Source organism: Prionailurus viverrinus, chromosome C1 (assembly GCF_022837055.1).
Source record: "Prionailurus viverrinus isolate Anna chromosome C1, UM_Priviv_1.0, whole genome shotgun sequence".
NCBI classification, from domain to species: Eukaryota; Metazoa; Chordata; class Mammalia; order Carnivora; family Felidae; genus Prionailurus; species Prionailurus viverrinus.
Genome location: NC_062568.1, coordinates 107,471,683 through 107,495,732, shown reverse-complemented (window position 1 = coordinate 107,495,732; position 24,050 = coordinate 107,471,683).

The window sequence follows — 24,050 nt, the reverse complement described above, 5'->3', positions numbered from 1 at the left end:
AGCCAGCCCCACCATGCACAGAGTGCCCTAGGCATGACAGGCGTCCAATAAGTCCTTGCTAACTGGAATCTCCAGCTGAGTTCCCTATGCCATGGCTTGAGCTCATCTTCTCCAGCCCCATGATCAAGAACAATGGGGTTCAGAGAAGGCAGTCTTGCAGCTGCAGAGATGGGACAGGACTGACCCTGAGTCACATGCAAGTCCCAGGCGGGGGGGAGGGGGGGCACACCCAGGCTTCCCCACACTTCAGCCTCTTTCTAATTCACCATAGGGCCTTTTGTTCTGGGTAAAAAAATGGAAAATCATTGATCAAAGTCCTATGAACAATTACTTTTATTATGACTTTTCATGAGACACCGCTTCTTTTTTTTCCCCTCTCCTCTTCTGACTTCTAGTTCAATTTCTTAAATGGATTATTTGTTAAGAAAAAATAAACACCGTACAACATAAACTGCAAAGCGTCACCATGATTTACAGCGAGGAGAATCACTTTGAGCAGCAGTAGCTTCCTTGAGCAATAGCCATCCAACACTGGCAGTGAAGGAGGACATGAGAAAATCAGGGTGAGTGTCCCCAAACCCCTGATGGCATGCCTGAAGGCATGAGGGACTGCCAGCATGCACCCAGTATGCTCCATTTACAGATAATGAAACTGAGGCTCAGAGAGGCTTGGGGACTGCCCAAGGTTGCAGAAGGTGAGCACAGACCCAGATGCTCAGGTGTTCTCCATGGCTTCAGGGCCAGTGAGTGACATGGGGCAGGGATCCCAGTTACCACAAATATTTCCATCCTGAGTGTTTCACCCAGAGCTGCATGGGCCCTGAAATGAGGTGCAGAGGACAGTGTGGTTCAGAGACATACTCCAATCTCCCTGTAAGCAAGCATGAGGTCTCCAAAACAAGCCTTAGGAAGGATGCAGGTTAATGCCTTCAGGAAGGAGGGAGATGAAGGCACAGATAAGCCTCAGGTGACCGGAAATGTCAATGTCTTGAACTGTGTTTGAACCCATGTTGTCATGTTCTTCCCACCCCCACAGGGCAGTGGACAAAGTACTGCCAGGGGTTTTTGGCTGGGAAGGAGCTACTTAAAACTTCAGAGTGATTTATTCTGAATTCCTGAGAAGGAATCATCCCACAGACCCAGGGAAGAAGAGTAGATCCACCCTATTCTTCAGAAAGAAGACATGCCAGGGCCTGCCTTGGGCCTCTCCTGGGATGCTCGTTACAGACACAGATGGCATGTCTGCGCCCTGGCCCCATGCTTCCCACATCATCTCCATATCCTTGACCCTCTGTATTTGCATTTCCAACATTTTCCTGAGCACTGCTGAGTGTCTGCTCATCCAAACTACCGTGTAGGAGGGACTGGAGCTTCTTCCATCACAGTGGAGGCTGGCAGAAAGGGAAATACAGAAGCAGGGATTTGGGAGAGAGGGGAGTAAATCCAAGTGGGCCCTGTGTCACAGGGATTTGAAGCCATTCTCTGCTCTTGTCCTCATCACCCTCTTCACCCTTTTCCTAAGCCACATCTCCCTGATGGTAGGAACTTGCTGGTCCCTATCAAATTCCAGAACATCTTACAGATAGAGCAAATAAGACTTTCCAGAAAAGTGGCCCAGGGTCTTAACAAGGATTTTAGGTGACTCTGATGATCAGAAAGCTGGTTCATGTCCCAGGCCTTGAGAGGGCTGTGCACCTATGGACGGAAGCAGATGTGCAATGGGAGTCATTGCATTCAGGTAGAAATACAGCTCTTCTTCCATCCTCTCCTTCTTCAGCTAGAACTGTAAGGGCCAGGAGCCACTTCCTTGCAAGATGGTACCTGTCTGTGGTCTCTATCTTGCCTCAATGACACCAACTAGAGCTGGGGCTGGGTAGTTAAAGGCTGGTCTTGTCTTAGGCCAGCTTAACACCTGGCTCTGTGCATCTACCCTTCAGCTTTCTCCACCTCCAGGTGAAATTTGTGTCTAGCAGGCGTGTGGGTCAGTGGTGGTGGTCACTGCCAGAGCAGCAGGTCTGACACACTTTTTTGGCCTAAAGTTATTTAAGCCTAATTAGCTTAGAAAAAAATGGCATTTTCTACACACACACACACACACACACCTGTCCCCCAGCTGACTGGGTACCAAAGTTCCAGGTAAGGATCCAGGGTCCCTTGGTCTTTCCTTGGTGCCTTGTGCTTTTGTGGCTCTGGGGGAAAGAAAATTGTTCTGGGGTAGAATTCTGGCCTTCCTGGGCACTATGGATAACAGTGGCTTCTCACGCACCACATTCTGGCAGTGCACGGGTACAATCCATCCCCTTAGGGGCACTTTGAGGATTAAATGAGTGCATATTTCTCAAGCACCAGGATATACAGGTACTATATAAATTATAGTTTACTGAGCCACAATGAAGAGACAGAGCCATATATTTCCCACAACAGACTTATAAGCAGTGTTTCTATTTATTTTTATATTTTTCTTTCCTGTCTAAGCCAGTGGTTCTCAAACCATAATGTACCTGCTGAGTTTATGAAAAACGCAGATTCATAGTTCTCACCTACAGATATCCTCAGTGTTTAGGTATGACCTGGAGCCCAGGAACATGCTACTTTAATGGAGTTGAGGTTGAAGCTCAAATAAGGGAGTTCATGCATGGAAGGATTAGGGGTCACAATCAAGGCTGTTAGCAACCCCCAAGGTTAGGACAGAGCAGGGCTAGTAGTTGTATAAACTGTACTAGACGGAAGCTGGAGGGTCTTAGGCTTTTGCTGAGTGATCTGGCACCTAGCCTCTGGTGGTGTGCCCACCATAAAGCTGAAGCTAGTTTAAAGCAGATGAGCCAGACAATTTCCCCAGCACCCAGCACTCTTCCTGGCATAGCACAGCTGCTCAAAATGTATTTGTTGGTGGGAGGAGGAAAGTAAAGAAGGGAGGAAATAAAATTGTAACTCCCAATTTAGGCACTGGATATTGCAAATTATTTTATAATTGTCCTCTTCTTCAAAGTAGCTTAGCTTGTGCCACTCCCCAGCTTGGAGTCCTTCTCAGCCATAGACCAGCATGATGATTTTGGAGAAGGCAGCTCGAATGGTCAGCCAGGCTGAAAAGTCAGGTGCTTCAGGGAAAGAGGAAGGGTCCAGGTATGAGACACATGCCCCGCCACTGCCCTGGAGGCCCTCAGACAAGGTGTGAAATGGACCATCAATATGAAAGTGTTTTCGAAACAGTGATATCCTGCGTATATGTGATAAAGCATTCAACTGTTTGATGACCAGAATATTTTTAAAAAATAAAGTAAAACTTTAGAAACATTAAAAAGCTATTTGGAAGGGAAACAAAAATAATATAAAAACAGGGAGGGGGACAAAATAGAAGAGACTCATAAATATGCAGAAGAAACTGAGGGTTACGGGAGGGGTTGTGGGAGGGGGGATGAGCTAAATGGGTAAGGAACATTAAGGAATCTACTCCTGAAATCATTGTTGCACTATATGCTAATTTGGATGTAAATTTAAAACAATAAAAAATAAAACAAGTTTAAAAAATGAAAAAACAATTTAAAAAAAATAAATAATTGTAAAAAAAGCTATTTGGCAAAATGCTTAATCTGGTAAGGATTATAATTTAGTAACTAAACATGATCATTGCCTCAAATATATTCCCTAATTTCCCCCAAAGACAGCTGAAAAGTGTCTCTTTAGCAAGCCTGTGTGCCTGCACTGTAATTAATATTGTATATAAAATGAAGACATAAAGGGCCACAAAGATGTTATAACAAAGCCACCTAATTATACACACAAAACTAGGATTTGGGAAACAGAATTCTCTGGTAACATAGCCCCACTCATAATAATATAATTTCATTTGCAAAAATTTACTGAAATAGGTACTAGTTACTAAATTCATGTCTTTTTCAATATCAAACATGTTTCATTATGAGAAAAGTCATCCTGTTTCTACAGTTTGTGTACTTAAATTTATAACCTCATCAGTAAATTTCACATTGTGTCACTCAGGGATTTGTTAAAATTTAATAAATGTATTAGCTGCTAAAATGTAAGAGTAAAAACTAAACACTGACTGGGATAAGCTTGGCTAGGTATGTGCCAATCAAGGGAGAGGAAATATTAAGGCACTTTAGAGAGTTGAAAATCAGTGAAGGGCTGCCTTTAAGAAGCTGGCAGCGGTGGTGGGGGGTGGGGGGTGTCCCAGAGGGCACCAGCAGATTTAATTAATGGATTTCCAGATGCATCCTGAAATGAAATGTCACCAATGGTGCTGTTGCAGGAAGGGCACTCTGATTTTCCTCACATACCCATTTCCTGAGGTGGTGAGAAAGCAAAGAGGAATGATCATTGCAAGTCAACAGGAGGTGTTAAAGATAGGCATTGGGGCACCTTCTGCAAAGTTGCCATTCTGGGCATAACCACTAACACCTGGGTCCTCCTCTCCTCTCCTCTCCTCTCCTCTCCTCTCCTCTCCTCCCCTTCCCTTCCTTTCCCTTCCATTCCCTTCCCTTCCCTTATCCCCTCCCCTTCTTTTCTTTCTGTCTTAACAGCTTTATTGATATATAATTTACATATCGTAAAATTCACCTAGGTAAGTGTACATTTAGTGGTTTTAGTATATCTACAGAACTGTGCAACCTCACCACAACTTACTTAAAACATTTTCAGCATCCAAAAAAGAAACCCATTGGTAGTCACTTCCGCATCTCCCCATACCTAAGCAAATAGCAATCTGCATTCTGCCTCTATGGCTCTGTCTGTTTTGAACATCTTATATTCATGAAATCATATAATATGTGGTCATTTGTGACTGCCTCCATCCACTGAACATATGTTCTCAAGGTTCACCCATGTTTATCTGCCTCAGAACTTCAATAATCCATTACATGGATATACACCACATTTCATTTATCCATTCATCAGTTGATGGATATTTGGGTTGCTTTGACCTTCTGGCTATTATGATAATGGTGTTATGAAAATTCATGTACAAGGTTTTTGTGTGTACAAATATTTTTATTTATCCTGAATATATTGTAATATTATTGGTCATATGGTAATTCTGTTTGACTTCTTGGAGAACTGTCACAATGTCTTCCACAGTGGCTCCATCATTTTGTACCTCCCACTAGGAATATCTGAAGCCTCCTATTTTTCCATATGCTTGCTTGCCATTAGTATATCCTTTTGGGACAAATTTCTATTCAAGTCCATTTTTAAATTGAGTTGTTTTATCTTTTTTTTGGAATAAAATATTGGAACATTTAGTTCCATTAGCTATTTAAAAAAATTATTTATTTAAATACATTTTAGTTTACATACACTGTAGTTTTGATTTCAGTATTAGAACCCAGTGATTCACCACCTACATATAACACCAAGTTCCACAATCTAATTTTTTATAACAATTTATTGTCAAATTGGTTTCCATACAACACTGAGTGTTCATCCCAACAGGTACCCTCCTCAATGCCCATCACCCACTTTCCCCTCTCCCATCCCCCAACAACCTTCAGTTTGTTTTCAGTATTTAAGAGTCCCTTATGGTTTGCCTCCCTCCCTCTCTGTAATTTTCCCCCATCCCCTCCTCCATGGTCTTCATTAAGTTTCTCAGGATCCACATATGAGTGAACTAATTTTTAAGTAAGGTGTGAGGAAAGGCTCCAATTCATTATTTTGAATTTGCAATTAGATATCCCATTATCTCAGTACCATTTGTTGAAAAGACTATTATATTTCTTTTTGGTATTTTTTTTTTGGTACTCTTGTCAAAAATCTATTGACCATAAATGTAAGGGTTTATTTCTGGACCCTCAAATATTGTGCTGATCTATTGGTTTATCCTTATGCCACATTGTACTATCATGATCATTGTAGATTTGTAGTAAATTTTGAAATTGAGAAGTGTGGGAAGAGGGAGAAGATGGCAGTGTAGGAGGACGCTGGGCTCACCGCATCCTGCTGATCACTTAGATTCCACCCACATCTGCCCAATTTACCCCAATAACCAACAGAAGACTAGCAGAATGGACTCTCCAGAGCCAAGCATAGACTAGAGGCCCATGGAAGACGGTAGGAAGGGTGGAGAAGCAGTGTGTGCTACATGGACTGGTGGGAGGGAGCCAAGGCAGTGGAGGGGCAGCCAGCCCGCCTGGCAAGGCAGAGCCCCTGAGTCTGGCTTGCAAAAGTGGAGGGGCCAGATCAAATGTGTTCTGACAGCCAGTGGGACTTAATATCTGGAATGTTATAAGTTAACAGCTCTGCTCAGAGAGTGGGAGGGAGAGTTGTTGAGCCACGGAGGACAGAGCTCAGCTTGGTGGGGAACAAAGGTGCTGGGAAGTCCTGTCTCCCTTGCCCATCCCCTGGACAAAATCCCAAAGGGAACCAGTTCCTGTCACGGAACTTGCTGGAACCACACAAACACCCAACACTGCGCTTCTGTGGATCCATCCCTCTGATGGGTCGGCCTCCCTCCTGGTGCCACAGGGCCCCTCCAGAAACAGACCACTGAAGGCAAAGCAAGCTGAGCCTGCTCCTCCTGCCCCTGTGCACCTTGCGGATCCACCCCAGCTAATACACCAGATCCCATCGAAGCAGTAACACAAGACTAGCAGTGGGCAAGTAGCACAGACAGAGGCCACACCACTCCACAGTGAGTCCTGCCCCCTGGGAGAGGGGAAGATAACATACACACCAGTCTGACTGTGGCCCCAGAGGTGGACTGGAGGCAGACATCAGGTCTGACTGCTGCCCCGCCCACCAACACAAGTTACTCCAGACAGCACAGAGGAAAGAGCCCTGCAATTCCCCGCCAATCCAGGGACTAACCAAAATGACGAAACGGAGGAATTCTCCTCGAAACAAACTCCAGGAAGCAGCGACAGTTAACGAACTGATCAAAAACGATTTAAGCAATATAACAGACAATAAATTTAATACAATAGTCATAAAATTAATCGCTGGCCTTGAAAAAAGTATAGAGGACAGCAGAGAATCTATTACTACAGAGATCAAGGGACTAAGAAACCGTCAGGAGGAGCTAAAAATGCTATAAATGAGCTGCAAAATAAAATGGAGGTGACCACAGCTCGGATTGAAGAGGCAGAGGAGAAAATAGGTGAATTAGAAGATAAAATTATGGAAAAGAAGAAGCTGAAAAAGAGAGATTGAAAAATCCAGGAATATGAGGGGAGACTTAGAGAACCAAGTGAGATAATTAAATGAAATAATGTACTCATTATTGGGATTCCAGAGGAGGAAGAGAGAGGGAAAGGTGGTGAAGGGGTACTTGAAGAAATCATAGCTGAGAACTTCCCTGAACTGGGGAAGGAAAAAGACATTGAAATCCAAGAGGCACAGAGAACTCCCTTCAGACGTAACTTGAATCGATCTTCTGCACGACATATCATAGTGAAACTGGCAAAATACAAGGATAAAGAGAGAATTCTGAAAGCTGCTAGGGATAAACATGCTCTAACATATAAAGGGAGACCGATAAGACTCGTGACGGATCTGTCTACTGAAACTTGGCAGGCCAGAAAGGAATGGCACGAAATCTTCAATGTGATGAACAGAAAAAAATGCAGCCGAGAATCCTTTATTCAGCAAGTCTGTCATTTAGAATGGAAGGAGAGATAAAGGTCTTCCCTAAAAAACAAAAACTGAAGGAATTCATCACCACTAAACCTGCCCTACAAGAGATCCTAAGGGGGATCCTATGAGACAAAGTACCAGAGATATCACTATAAGCATGAAACCTACAGACATCACAATGACTCTAAACCCATATCTTTCTATAATAACACTGAATGTAAATGGACTAAATGTGCCAACCAAAAGACACAGGGTATCAGAATGGATAAAAAAACAAGACCCATCTATTTGCTGTCTACAAGAGACTCATTTTACATGTAAAAACACCTTCAGACTGGAAGTGAGGGGATGGAGAACTATCTATCATGCTACTGGAAGTCAAAGGAAAGCTGGAGTAGCCATACTTATATCAGACAAACTAGACTTCAAATTAAAGGTTGTAACAAGAGATGAAGAAGGGCATTATATAATTATAGGATCTATCCATCAGAAAGAGCTAACAATTATAAATGTCTATGTGCCGAATTCGGGAGTCCCCAAATATATAAACAATTACTCACAAACATAAGCAACCTTATGATAAGAATGTGGTAATTGCAGGGGACTTTAATACTCCACTTACAACATTGGATAGATCATCTAGACACAGGATCAATAAAGAAACAAGGGCTCTGAATGATACACTGGATGAGATGGACTTGATAGATATATTTAGAACTCTGCATCCCAAAGCAACAGAATATACTTTCTTCTCAAGTTCACATGGAACCTTCTCCAAGATAGATCACATACTGGGTCACAAAACAGCCATTCATAAGTATACAAGAATTGAGATCATACCACGCATACTTTCAGACCACAATGCAATGGCTTGAAATCAACCACAAGAAAAAGTCTGGAAAACCTCCCAAAGCATGGAGGTTAAAGAACACCTTACTAAAGAATGATTGGGTCAACCAGGTAATCAGAGAAGAAATTAAGAAATATATGGAAACAAATGAAAAAGAAAATAAAACAATCCAAACACTTTGGGATGCAGCAAAGGCAGTCCTGAGAGGAAAATATATTGCAATCCAGGCCTATCTCAAGAAACAAGAAAAATCCCAAATACAAAATCTAACAGCAAACCTAAAGGAAATAGAAGCAGAACAGCAAAGACACCTCAAATCCAGCAGAAGAAGAGAAATAATAAAGATCAGAGCAGAAATAAACAATATAGAATCTAAAAAAAAAACTGTAGAGCAGATCAATGAAACCGAGTTTTTTTTTTTTAAATAAAGAATATTGATAAACCTCTAGCCAGGCTTCTCAAAAAGAAAATGGAGATGACCCAAATAGATAAAATCATGAATGAAAATGGAATTATTACAACCAATCCTTCAGAAATACATGCAATTACCAGGAAATACTATGAAAAATTATATGCTAACAAACTGGACAACCTGGAAGAAATGGACAAATTCCTAAACACCCACACACTTCCAAAACTCAAACAGGAAGAAATAGAAAGCTTGAACAGACCCATAACCAGTGAAGAAATTGAATCAGTCATCAAAAATCTCCCAACAAATAAGAGTCCAAGACCAGATGGCTTCCCAGGGGAATGCTACCAGACATTTAAAGGAGGATAATACCTAGCCTTCCCAAGCTATTCCAAGAAATAGAAAGGGAAGGAAAACTTCCAGACTCATTCTATGAAGCCAGTATTACTTTGATTCTTAAACCTGACAGAGACCTAGGAAAAAAAGAGAACTACAGGCCAATATCCCTATGAATATGGATGCAAAAATTCTCAATAAGATGCTACCAAATCGAATTCAACAGCATATAAAGAATTATTCACCATAATCAAGTCGGATTCAATCCTGGACTGCACGTCTGGTTCAACAGTCGCAAATCAATCAGTGTGATACATCACATTAATAAAAGAAAAGATAAGAACCATATGATCCTGTCAATCAATGCAGAAAAAGCATTTGACAAAATTCAACATCCTTTCTTAATAAAAACCCTCAAGAAAGTCGGGATAGAAGAAACATACTTAAACACCATAAAAGCCATTTATGAAAAGCCCACAGCTAATATCATCCTTAATGGAGAAAAACTGAGGGCTTTCTCCCTGAGATCAGGAACACGACAGGGATGTCCACTCTCACTGCTGTTGTTTAACATAGTGTTGGAAGTTCCAGCATCAGCAATCAGACAACAAAAGGAAATCAAAGGCACCAAAATTGGCCAAGATGAAGTCAAGCTTTCACTTTTTGCAGACGAAATGATATTATACATGGAAAACCCGATGGACTCCACCAAAAGCCTGCTAGAACTGATACATGAATTCAGCAAAATCGCAGGATACAAAATCAATGTACAAAAATCAGGTGCATCTTATACACTAATAATGAAGCAACAGAAAGACAAATAAAGAAACTGATCCCATTTACAATTGCACCAAGAATCATAAAATACCTAGGAATAAATCTAACCAAAGATGTGAAAGATCGGTGTGCTGAAAACTATAGAAAGCTTATGAAGGAAATTGAAGAAGATATAAAGAAATGGAAAAACATTCCCCGCTCATGGATTGGAAGAATAAAAATTATTAAAATGTCAATACTACTGAAAGCTATCTACTCATTCAATGTAATCCCAATCAAAATTGCAGCACCATTTTTCTCGAAACTAGAACAAGCAACCCTAAAATTTGTATGGAACCACAAAAGGCCCCGAATAGCCAAAGTAATTTTGAAGAAGAAGACCAAAGCAGGAGGCATCACAATCCCAGACTTTAGCCTCTACTACAAAGGTGTAATCATCAAGACAGCATGGTATTGGCACAAAAACAGACACATAGACCAATGGAATAGAATGGCAACCCCAGAACTAGAACCACAAAAGTATGGCCAACTCATCTTTGACAAAGCAGGAAACAATATCCAATGGAAAAAAGACAGTCTCTTTAACAAATGGTGCCGGGAGAATTGGACAGCAACATGCAGAAGGATGAAACTAGACCATTCACAAAAACACACTCCATTCTTACACCATTCACAAAACAGACTCAAAATGTATAAAGGACCTGAATGTGAGACAGGAAAGCATCAAAACCCTAGAGGAGAAAGCAGGAATAACCTCTCTGACCTCAGCAGCAGCAATTTCTTACTTGACACATCCCCAAAGGCAAGGGAATTAAAAGCAAAAATGAACTATTGGGACCTCATGAAGATAAAAAGCTTCTGCACAGCAAAGGAAACAACCAACAAAACTAAAAGGCAACTAACGGAATGGGAAAAGATACTTGCAAATGACATATTGGACAATGGGCTAGTATCCACAATCTATAAAGAGCTCACCAAACTCCACACCCAGAAAACAAATAACCCAGTGAAGAAATGGGCAGAAAACATGAATAGACACTTCTCTAAAGAAGACATCCGGATGGCCAACAGGCACATGAAAAGATGCTGAACATCGCTCCTCATCAGGGAAATACAAATCAAAACCACACTCAGATATCACCTCGTGCCAGTCAGAGTGGCTAAAATGAACAAAACAGGAGACTATAGATCCTGGCGAGGATGTGGAGAAACGGGAACCCTCTTGTACTGTTGGTGGGAATGCAAACTGGTGCAGGCTCTCTGGAAAACAGTATGGGGGTTTCTTAAAAAAATAAAAATAGACCTACCCTATGACCCAGCAGTAGCACTGCTAGGAATATACCCAATGGATACAGGAGTACTGATGCATAGGGGCACTTGTACTCCAATGTTTATAGCAGCACTCTCAACAATAGCTAAATTATGGAAAGAGCCTAAATGTCCATCAACTCGTGAATGGATAATAAAATTGTGGTTTATATACACAATGGAATACTAGTTGGCAATGAGAAAGAATGAAATATGTCCTTTTGTAGCAACATGGATGGAACTTGAGAGTGCTAATTGAAATAAGTCATACAGAGAAGGACAGATTCCATACGTTTTCACTCCTGTGTGGATTCTGAGAAACTTAACAGAAGACCATGGGGGAGGGGAAGAAGGAAAAATGGGTAGAGAGGCAAGGAGCCAAAACATAAGAGACTCCTAAAAACTGAGAACAAACTGAGGGTTTATAGGGGGTGGGGGGAGGAGTGGGTGGTTGATGGGTATTGAGGAAGGCACCTTTTGGGATGAGCACTGGGTGTTGTATGGAAACCAATTTGACAATAAATTTCATAATAAAAAAAGAAAAAAAAGAAATTGAGAAGTGTGTGTCCTCTTTGTGGTCTTTTTCAATTTTTTTTTTCTTATTCTGTGTCCCTTACAGTTGCATATGACTGTTAGGATAAGTTTATCAATTTCTGGTAAAAAAAAAAAAAAGTCAGCTGGAATTTTGATAGGGACTAAGCTCAGGTCTATAGGTTAATTCAGGGAGTTTTGCCATCTAAACAACATTAAACGCTCTGATATATAAATATGGGATGTCTTTTCATTTATTTGGATCTTCTTTATTTTTTTCAATAGTGTTTTGTAGTTTTCAACATTAAAACCTTGCACTTCTTTTTACTTGACTTACTCCTAAGTATTTTACTCTTTTTGGTGCAGTGGCAAATAAAACTATATTCTTAATAAAATTTTTGGATTATTCATTGCTAATATATAGAAATAAAATTGATTTTGGCATATTGACCTGTATCATGCAAATTTCCTTACTTTGTTTATTGGTCTTGTGAAATTTTTAGTGGCATTCCTTAGAATTTTCTATATATTAGATGATGTCATATTTAAGTAGAGATAATTTTACTTCTTTACGATGGGTGGCCTTTATTTACTTTTTACGCCAACATCATCAACTCTCAGTGTACACCAGAAACTGCCGGAAAACCTCTTCTGCTGGTAGGAATATCCTACCAGCACCCCCTACTGAAAGGCTTAATGTTGATGTATATCACTGTGGAGGAGAAATGCTTAATGAACCTCCACTCTTGATCACACAATATATATTTAAGGGTGAAATCAGAGCCGAAAGGCAATAAATTGGTAACTGACACACCACCACAGGTAAAATTTCCTCAAGGTGGTGGGGTAGTAAAAAGAATGTTAATATTTGAAGAACAGATACAGTCATCTTACGTGTTAAAATTTTTAATTTTCACAACTTTGAAAAGAGAAGCATATGTACTCCCATTTTATGCTCACAGAAATATAATTATTCTTCAAAAGACATACACCTTTAGTAGGGGTCACATCTCTTATCACCTAGGGCCTCACTGGGTTCTAAGTGTGTGCTTTTGCCATCGTATCACTCTGTCTTTAGTCAATATTTGTTACAAAGACTAAATAGTTTTGGAGAGTTCCAATCTAGTAGAGGTAAGAGGTAGAAATGCCTCCCCCAAATATGATGGCAAAAGGATGAGAACATCCAATGTTTCAATGTCAATACCAAGCAAGAAATCCAGTGACCAATGTGACAAATAAAAACATATCATTGACTGTGCTGAGAGTCATTGTGTTTTACTGTTAGAACTGGTAGAGTATAACTTAGATGGTTTTCTGTGTGTCATACTGAAATTCTCATTTTGGACCAAATTTATTAGAGCTACTAACAAAAATAGATGGAAAGCTCTACCCTGTTTTATGCTACAGTGAGAAAATATAAAAGTATGATATCACATAAAATAGTGGATGCTCAACCTAATGGAAAAGTATAACCTGCTCAAACAGATACATAACTACACAGGACTCTCTCCTTTGAATTTTCCAATTCATAGTGCCATCGCAATTGCACAAAGCCTCCCTCTTCTGCATCTGTCTTCTGGGGGAGAATTTCAGAGATGTAGCGCTAACACTGTCAGTGTCATGTGTCACATTTCAGTGGGTCAGATCTGAAATAACAGCTCTACCCCTTTACAGATTGCTTTTCCCTCAGCAAATTAACAGTTTCATCCATATGACAAATATTTCCTGAGTTGGTAACATGTAATGCATTGGGAAAGCACTGGGGGACTCTGAATTGAATCAGAAACCCTGAACCCAAGGGCATAAATTAAAATCTCCTACAAAGTAGGCAAATGGTAAATGGTTTATGCAAGCCTAAGGAAGGAAAGATTTGATCATGTGGATACTTCTATTTGGTCACTTCCAAAGAGAAATGTAAGCTCAGGACTAAAAATCATGCAGCTATAGAAGAGGTATTGTAATGCATGTCCTGTGCTGTTGCCAAGAAGCTGAAAGAAGCTAGTCAGATTAATGAACCTAATGCATGGTTGCGGACTGGCAAATATCTATTTCTTTTTTTTTCTCTTCTACAACCCACAAGTGGAAAATCTCAGAACTGTCCAACTTTATTTGAAATTTCAAACACAGCCACCTCAGCTCTCCCAGGGTCACTGTCCTCAGGAAGTCACAGGCCAGTGCATCAGGAGCTGTGACAGCTGCCTGGGTGCCTGAGGCAGGGTGCTAACAGACTCACTGAGAGGACCCCAACCCTGGGCAAACAAAGGACCAGGCTGAGTCATAACTTATATTTCCAAACGTAGGTGCCGATAACTATTCTTAAATGGGCACTACAAAAAATTATTAAAACAATTTGAGGAAATTCCTAATCACATGTATGTTCTTAATCACAAATATAATTAGCACTAAGGTAATATTAAATAATATCTCATGATTGTGTTTTCATACAAAGACAGGATACACTAATTGTGTGCTCCCTAAAGGCCTAGGAACTTATTAGCATGTCTCAGATAGATTATCGCATCTAATTTAATCTTTACGAGTGAGTGAGGTATCGTTTCCTTTTTTCTGATTGACAGAGGGAAATTGGAGGTACTGAGTCCCTTAGTGGCAGGTTATAAGCTTTTAAGGGGCAAAGTTGAGTCTAAAACCAGCTCTTACTGATTACAGAGACTGTCTCCTCTATTTTTGCTGCTGATCTCTGTCAACCACATTATATTTTCTGACTGGAGCCTGACAGGCATCTGTGTGTCCTTCATAATTCAGACACAACCCAATTAAGGATCTTTTACCATAATTAGGCCAAATATATCATCTTTACATACTAACCAGCCTCTAGGTTGTTGTACCTGCTCCTTGAATACCATCTGTAGCCTTAGCAGGGGACCTCTGTGTGGGGTTGTAAGGGGGTGAGCCTAGGACAGAGCATGGCCCCAGGGGAACTCTTTCTGTGACTTCCTGGGCCTTCCTACAACCCAGTTTCTCAGTGCTCCATAATAACACCAGCCCTCCCACCTCACAAGGCCTTGGGAGGATGTGCTCAGCACTCAGACTTTGTAAACAGAAAACTGCTTAGACCAAGGGCTCCTCAGGGGAAGCAACAAGGACCATTTGAGCTTAACTACATAAACACAGTCTTAGCACACAGTAGGTGCTTAATAAGGTCTATAATTAAATAGAACAAAAGTGTTAAAAAATTAAGGATGTTTTTAAATTAACACACAGTAAAATACACTTTTATTGCCATAAATTTTGTGAAATTTAACACATGTATAGGTTTGTATAAACATGATAATCAGGATGCAGAACAGTTCCAGCACCCCAGAAAACTCCCTTTGAAGTCACACCGTCTTCCTGTCTATAACCACTTGTCTGTTCTCTGTCACTACAGTTTTGTCTCTTTAAGGATGTCATATAAATAAAATTATACAATGTGTAACCTTTTAGAAATGGCTTCTTTCCTTTATCATGATGTCTCTAAGAATTAAGTTATTTTGTGTATTAATAGACTATTGCTTGGTATTGCTGTTTAGTCCATTATATGATATGCTACTATTCTGTCAGCCAGTAACCAGCTAGAGGGCATTTAGGTTGTTTTCAGTTGTTTTTTATAAGCAGAGCTACCATAAACATTTGTATACAGATATTTGTGCCAATTGTTAGATAACTATTAGTTCACTTGGGTAGATGACTAGGAGTTTGAATATTGGATCATATGAAAAGTATATGTTTAACTTCATGAAAACTGACAAACTGTCTTCCAGAGTGGCTGTACCATATTATATTTCCACCGGCAATCTATCAGTAATTTAGTTGCTGCACATCCTCACCAGCACTTGACAGCATCAGAATTTTTTAATCCATTCTGATAGGTGTGTGGATGTAATTTATTGTGGTTTCAATTTGCATTTCTGTAATGGGCAATGATGTTGATTGAACATCTTGTCATTTACTTATTTGCCATATCTATTTACTCTTTAATAAAGTGTCAAAAGTTCAGCTCTGTTGCCTACTTTTTATTTGGGTCATTTTCTTATTCCTGAGTTTTGAGAGTTCTTTACATATTCTGGATACAAGCCCTTTGTTGTACATATGATTAGCAAATATTTTCTCCTAATCTATTGTCTATCTTTTCATGCTCTTAACTATGTATTTTGGAAAACAAAAGTTTTTTTTTATTTTGATGAATTACAGTTTATTATTTTTTTTATTTTATGAACTGTGCTTTAGGTGTTTCTTGACCACAGGTTAAGACGATTAACCCCATATTTTTTCTAAAATTAAAATTCTATTTTTAAGTTTGTTAAAGTTGTATAAGGGCAAAATCAAGCTTTCTGTATTTTTGCATATGAATATCCAATTGATCAAAAATTACTTGTTGAAAAACACTATATTTTCTCCACTCTGTTTCTGTATTCTTGTCAAGAAATAATTTATTGGGTCTACATAGACTTTTTGATGTGTTTCTTTGATTTATTTTTATCTACTTGGAAATAGCACACTGACAACATTACTATAGCTTTAGATTAGGTCTGAGCATCAGGTAATGTGATTCCTCCAACTTTCCTCTTTTTCTTTTTTTCAAAATGATATTGTCTATTCGAGTCTTTGACTTTTCACATTTTTTTAAATCAGCTTGTCTATATCTTTAAAAAGTTCTGCTGGGATTTTGTTTGGGATTACACTTAATCTATAAATCATTTTGGGGAGAACTGACATATTTATATTGTTGAGCATAACCCATAAACATGGTATAACTATTTATATAGGTCTAAATAAGTACTTTATATATTCTCTCCTTTAATTTGTTAGGTTTGTTACACATATCAATTTTATTGCTTTTTTCTAAGAATAAATTTTTGGATTTATTATTTTTTCAGTTTTCAATTTTATTGATTTCTGGTTTTGGTTACTGATTTCTTCTTTCTGCTGGATTTATTTTTTGTTTTAATTTTTCTAATTTATTTAAGTAACAAGTTAAATTTTTCACATGAGAATTTTTTATTGAGGTTTAATTGACACATAACATTATGTTAGTTTCACAATAATTTGATAGTTGTACATACTGTTAACAATGTGCTGGGAGAACACTCTTTAACAAATGTGCTGGGAGAACTGGACAGCAACATGCAGAAGGATGAAACTAGACCACTTTCTTACACCATTCACAAAAACAAACTCAAAATGGATAAAGGACCTGAATGTGAGGCAGAAAACCATCAAAACCCTACAGGAGAAAGCCGCAGCAACACCTTACTTGACACATCTCCACAGGCAAGGGAATTAAAAGCAAAAATGAACTATTGGGACCTCATGAAGATAAAAAGCTTCTGCACTGCAAAGGAAACAATCAACAAAACTAAAAGGCAACCAACGGAATGGGAAAAGATATTTGCAAATGACATATCGGACAAAGGGCTAGTATCCAAAATCTATAAAGAGCTCACCAAACTCCACACCCGAAAAACAAATAACCCAGTGAAGAAATGGGCAGAAAACATGAATAGACACTTCTCTAAAGAAGACATCCAGATGGCCAACAGGCACATGAAAAGATGCTCAATCTCACTCCTTATCAGGGAAATACAAATCAAAACCACACTCAGATATCACCTCACACCAGTCAGAGTGGCCAAAATGAACAAATCAGGAGACTATAGATGATGGCAAGGATGTGGAGAAATGAGAACCCTCTTGCACTGCTGGTGGGAATGCAAACTGGTGCAGCCACTCTGGAAAACAGTGTGGAGGGTCCTCAAAAAATTAAAAATAGTTCTACCCTATGACCCAGCAATAGCACTGCTAGGAATTTACCAAGGGATACAGGAGTGCTGATGCATAGGGGCACTTGTACCCCAATGTTTATAGCAGCACTTTCAACAATAGCCAAATTATGGAAAGAGCCTAAATGTCCATCAACTGATGAATGGATGAAGTAATTGTGGTTTATATACACAATGGAATACTAGTTGGCAATGAGAAAGAATGAAATATGGCCTTTTGTAGCAATGTGGATGGAACTGGAGAGTGTTATGCTAAGTGAAATAAGTCATACAGAGAAAGAGAGATACCATATGTTTTCACTCTTATGTGGATCCTGAGAAACTTAACAGAAGACCATGGGGGAGGGGAAGGAAAAAAAAGTTAGAGAGGGAGGGAACCAGACTGTAATAGACTCTTAAAAACTGAGAACAAACTGAGGGTTGATGGGGGGTGGGAGGGAGGGGAAGGTGGATGATGGGTATTGAGGAGGGCACCTTTTGGGATGAGCACTTGGTGTTGTATGGAAACCAATTTGACAATAAACTTCATATATTGAAAATAAATAAATAAATAAATAAATAAACATTAAAAAAATTTAAAAAAACAACTGAGAACAATCTGAGGGTTGATGGGGGGGGGGTGGGAAGGAGGGGAGGGTGGGTGATGGGTATTGAGGAGGACACCTGTTGGGATTAGCAGTGGGTGTTGTATGGAGACCAATTCGACAATAAATTTCATATTAATAAAAAAAGTAAATAATAAAGTGCTTTACAAAATAAAAAATAAAATTTAAATTAAAAAATCCATCTATGTGTTGTAAATGCCTAAGATTAGATTTCATTCCTTTTTATGGCTGAATAATATTCCTACACACACACACACACACACACACACACCATATAAATACCACATTTTCCTTACCTATCTATGTGTATGTGTATGGTGGATCTATGTCCATCCACCAATGGACATAGGTTGTCTCCATATCTTGGATATTGTAAATAATGCTGTAGTAAACAAGGGGAGGCATATATCTTCTCAGGTTACTGTTTGCTGTAAGGATAAATACCAAAAAGTGGGATTCATGGATCATAGAGTAGTTCTATCTTTAATTTTTTGAAAAACTTCTACATTGTTTTCTGTAGTGCCTGCACATACTTACATTCCTGCTAACAGTGCATAGGAGCTCCCTTTTCTCTATACAACCTCACCAATACTTATATTTCTTGTTTTGTTTTGAAATAACTACTCTAACAGGTGTGAGGCAATATCTTGTTGTGGTTTTGATGTTTATTTCTCTGATGATTAGTCATTTTGAGCACCTCTTCATGTTCCTGTTGGCCGTCTGTATGTCTTCTTTGGAAAAAATATAGCTCTGCTCATATTTTAACCACATTATTTGTTTTTATTCTTGAGTTGTATGAGTTTTTTATATATTTTGGATATTAACCCCTTATTGGATATGTTGTTTGCAAACCTTTGCTCCCATTTGGAAGTTTGCCTTTTCATTTTTTTTGATGATTTCTTTTGCTGTGCAGAAACTTTTTGGTTTGATATAATCCCACTTGTTTATTTTTGCTTTTCATTTGCTTTTGGTGTCAAATCTAAGAAACCATTGACAAGACCTATGCCAAGGAGTTTACTATATATATTTTCTTCTAGGAGTTTCATGGTTTCAGAGCTTACATTTAAGTCTTTAACCCATTCTGTGTTATTTTTTTGTGTACGGTGTACAACAGTGGTTCAGTTTTATTCTTTTGCATGTTGCTGTCTAGTTTTCCCAACACCATTTATTGAGGAGACTATAATTTCCCTGTGGTATGTTCTTGGCTCCTTTGCCATAAATTAATTGACCATTTATGCATGGATTTATTTCTAGGCTCTATATTCTGTTCCATTGGTCTATGTGTCTGTTTTCACACTAATTCCATAGTTTTGATTGCTATTATTTCATTTGAAATAAGAGAGCATGATTCCTCCCACTTTGATCTTCTTCCTCAAGATTTATTTGGCTATTCAAGGTCTTTAGATTTCCTTCTTCCAGAAGAATTTTTTTTTAGCATTTCTTGCAGGGTATATCTGCTTCTGATGAAGTCCTTCAGTTTTGTTGTCTTCTGGCATGACTTGTGATTTTTTTTATTAAAAGCTGGACATGATGTATCTAGTAATAGGAACTAAGGTATATAGGCCATTAGTGTGAGGATTTATGTTGATCTGGCTAAAAGTTCAGCTATGTTTAATGTTTGTTATAACTGTAAGTTCTCTAAGCTTCAAATTCTTCTTGTGTTCTCTTTTTCTCTCCCCTGTTACTTTGTGTTTTCCCTCAAACTCCCACCCCCACAGAGAGCTTACATCATGCAGCTCTTTTAGCTATAATCCTGTCTTGTTATTATACTGGATCTCTGTTGGTGTGGTGGAAAGGTATGGGAGAGTAAGTATTCTAAATTCTTATGATTAAATCCTGGTCTTCTAGTGGACTTGTCTCTGGCCTGGGACTTTGAAAGCGTTAGCTTTTTCATTTTTTTCTCCCTTAGGAAGGCTAGAGAAAGCTGGAGTAGGAGGCAGGATGAGGCAGGATGAAGCTCTGGAGGGAGCTTTTCCCTGGAGGGAAGCCTATGTTGTGTAGAATGTTTTGGGTATAGTTCACAAAGTTTACTCTTCTCCTTCCACTGCCAGAGCCACAAGGTTTCCTTCTCACATCTTTTCCATGAGAACATGGTGGACTTTAGAGGTAAAACCCACAAAAGTTCAGGGGCTGCTTAAGACTAAAGCCTTCTCTGTGGTGTCTCTTTATTTTTTAAAAAAATTGTTTACTGGTAGATAATTTCATTCACATTGTTAAATAAACACAATTGTATAAAAGTGTGCTGTCTGTCCACTTTCACCATCACTCACAGGTAACCACAGTTATTTCTTTCTTATATATCTTTCTCCTTACTTTGTGTATATGCAAGCAAATTAATAGTATTTCTTTTTATTATTTAAATGTTTTTTAACGTTTATTTATTTTTGAGAGATACAGAGACAGTGCGAGTGGGAAGGGGTAGAGAGAGAGACACACAGAATCTGAAGCAGGGTCCAGGATCTGAGCTGTTAGCACAGAGCCCGATGCGGGGCTTGAACCCATGAACTGTGAGATCATGACCTGAGCCAAAGTCGGATGCTTAACCGACTGAGCCACCCAGGTGCCCTGAATTAACAGTATTTCTTAGGACCCTCCCCCATTTATTTAAACATGTTGCATTGCACAATCCATTCTGACATTCACTCCTTTCATCAGATCAATATATCTTGGAGATCTTTCATATCTTTCATGAGAAGCTACCCCATTTCTTTTTTGTAACTGTAGAAATCCCATTGTATAAATACACTGTCTCATATTGATGAATATTTGAGTTGTTTTTCATCTTTTTCTACAATAAACTGTTCCTATTAATAACCATGTGCATATGTTCTTTTGAGCACACACATGCATCACTGTAGGAAAAATTCTCAGAAATTGTACTGTAAAGTCAATGATATCTCTACTTTTGCCTTTGCTTAAATATTTCCAAGATTCCCTCCATAGGGTAAGACCATTTTCTATTGCCACTGATAATGTGTAAAAGTGAGTACCTTTTCCCCACAGTCAGAGGTTGCATTTTTCAGAAGGCAGCTACTCCCTCCCACACACAGTGGGACAGGTCAGATGAAGTGCTCTACTTGCCCACTTTCAGTTTGCTGCTTTGCCACCATTTACAAATTCCCTCCTGCAACTAGCCCTACTGTCTGGAAGTGAAAGGGCAATAAACGAGCTACACTCACAGGAGATTGATACCATCCCAGCTCTATTTTCCCTGAGTCCAGATATGAGTCAATACCACATATCTCTTACCTCCCAACCTTGCAAGGAATTCTAGGCTTCTTTCTCTAGATTCTATGAGATCCATCCCTTTATTAGTCACAGAGATACCTTCACTGAGCATCCCCAGCTGGTGTAGACAGACCCATCAAGCACTGTGGTGTTTTACCTTTATGCCCTCTCAACTTTGTGCCCTCTAAAAATAGCAACAACTTTTAACCAAGTGCTCACAGTGCACAAAGTGCTATGTATACAACTCTGGAAGGACAATATAAGTATGTGTATGGTGGTGGGATATACTCTTATTTTACAAACATTACAAACTGAACTCAGATGGGGGCGCCTGGGTGGCTCAGTCAATTAAGCACCTGACTTGATTTCAGCTCAGGTCATGATCTCACAGTTCATTAGTTCCAGCCCCACATCAGGTTCTGCACTGATAGCATGGAGCCTGCTTGGAATTCTCTGTCTCCCTCTCTCTCTGCCTGTCTCTCTCTCTCTCTCTCTCTCTCTCTCAAAAATAAATTAACATTAAAAGAACAACCTGAACTCAGAGACTTAAATGGCTGAAGGTCTTACTGCTCCCAATTTTGGACCTGGAAATCTAACCTTTCATTACACAATATGTGCTACCAGACATAGCCATGGAAAATTGTCTCCAATCTATGTAACCTGAATTCCACCATTCAATGCCCAAGAATTCTGAGATTTATGTGTACTTGATCCCAAAGTACCTGCTCTTAATCCTTTACTACCTTCCCTGAAAAAAAGGCAATACTATTTTCTTAAATAGTAGTCTAAACTTCTGAAATAAACAAAAGAATGAAGGCAGTGACTGGCTGGAGTGGAAGGTTAGATATACAAAATGAAAAAGCTTTATGCTACTTTAGAGTACAGAATTTTCAGGGCCCAATTGTTATGCCGATTGGCTCTTGTGGGAGGTAAAATATCCTCCTCCTTGGAGATGAGCTTGAGAAATGGCAAAGGATGGCTCATGACAAGTGATTCAGGACTCCCTGTGACAACAACACAAGTGTTTGGTGCCCACTCTTGCTGGCTTCTCCTTCACAGCAGTCAGGATTCATGGCAGGAAGGAACTGTACAGTGTGCAGCTTGGATGCATTGGTCAATGCATTGACCAGCTCTGCCCAGGCATACTAGTGGACATGGCTTTACCTGCAAGTTCCAGCAGGCTGTTTTCCTAATGAAATGACTCTGTTCATGCTGGTCTTATTCCTGCCTCCTCCCCCTCACCACCAGCACTATTGATATGTCCGCAGATAAAACTGAAATGGCAATTCTCAAAAAATAAAGTGTCATGCCACACATCAATTTTGGGGAGGTGATATGGAAGAGGGCCAGGAACCTGTCCTATTTTTTGCTCTTAAAATTGTATAAACCTCTTATATTCAGTCTGGTACAAATCTGGGTTACACCTATTAATGTTCCTAGAGCTGTAAGAAACCTTTTAGATTTATTGTTAGCCACATCTTGAAACCAGTACTGACAGATGAACAAAACCTAATTGAGTCAGGCTGGTCTCTTTTGTTCTGTTGTGTTTAGGGGTTACACTTATGCATGTGCTTTAAAGAAAATAGGACAGCTGCATTGATTCAAACCCACTAAGAAGAAAGAGAGTCCACTCTGCACTTTTCTGTCTTGTCTGTCAATGCTAAATATTCTTTGCAGGTTTTTTCCCTCTTTCTCACACATATACATATGTACATGGAGGTAAATTGATCTCTGGAGGAGTCATTTCTTCCAGCCTCCTGGGATCTTCTTGATAGGTGCAGAATATTAGGTGAATGACACCTCAGGTATTTGCACTGTCAATATTTTAACAACTATTCACATCTTGAATTTCATTAGAAACTCAGTTTAGGAGAAAGAAGGCTGGACTTACAAGTCCCAAGACTCAGTCCTTCTTCTGTTTCTGTAATAGTGACCATAATCCTACCCAGAATAACAAAACTACTTTCCTTCCTTGAATCAGGAATGAACTGTCATTCAGAAGCACTGTCTTTCAGCCAGGAAGCTTCAAGTAAAGAAATGCATGTAGGGGCTCAGACATACCCTGCACTCAAAATTAGGCCCTTGACCTACCCATTCTGCAAACTTAGGCAAAGGGATGCCGTCTCTTGAGCCTGCTATTGTCCCCCATGGATTCAGAAGGATGGTGCCTGCTTACAGCTACTATGAGGATCAATGTGATCATATGTGTGCAGTGCCAAGGCAGATGGGCTCTGTAAACAGCACTTGCCTCCAATGCAGGAACCTGCACTCTTCCCTACCATGGGAGAGGCAGCCTGAAAACTAGTGAGGGCACTCTTGAGCTCACTATCTCTCCCACCTGCTGGTGCTGACACCCTGATAAAAATCTCTGTTCCAATCTGAAGTCTTCTCAGGATAAATACTTTTACCCATCAGACCAGGAGGAACATTTCATTTTGCTTAGATTAAAAAGAAGGTTTCTGAACTCAAGTTCTAGCTCAGCAGGAAAGCCTGTTGTGGTTTATTTGTGATATCTGCCCTGGTCAAGTGACGAGTGAACTGGGCACTTGTGCTACATTTTGTCTATCCCTGACTGATCAGTGCGTATATTACTAATATTTCTAATATTACTAATATTTCCTCAAGCTAGTGCGTATATT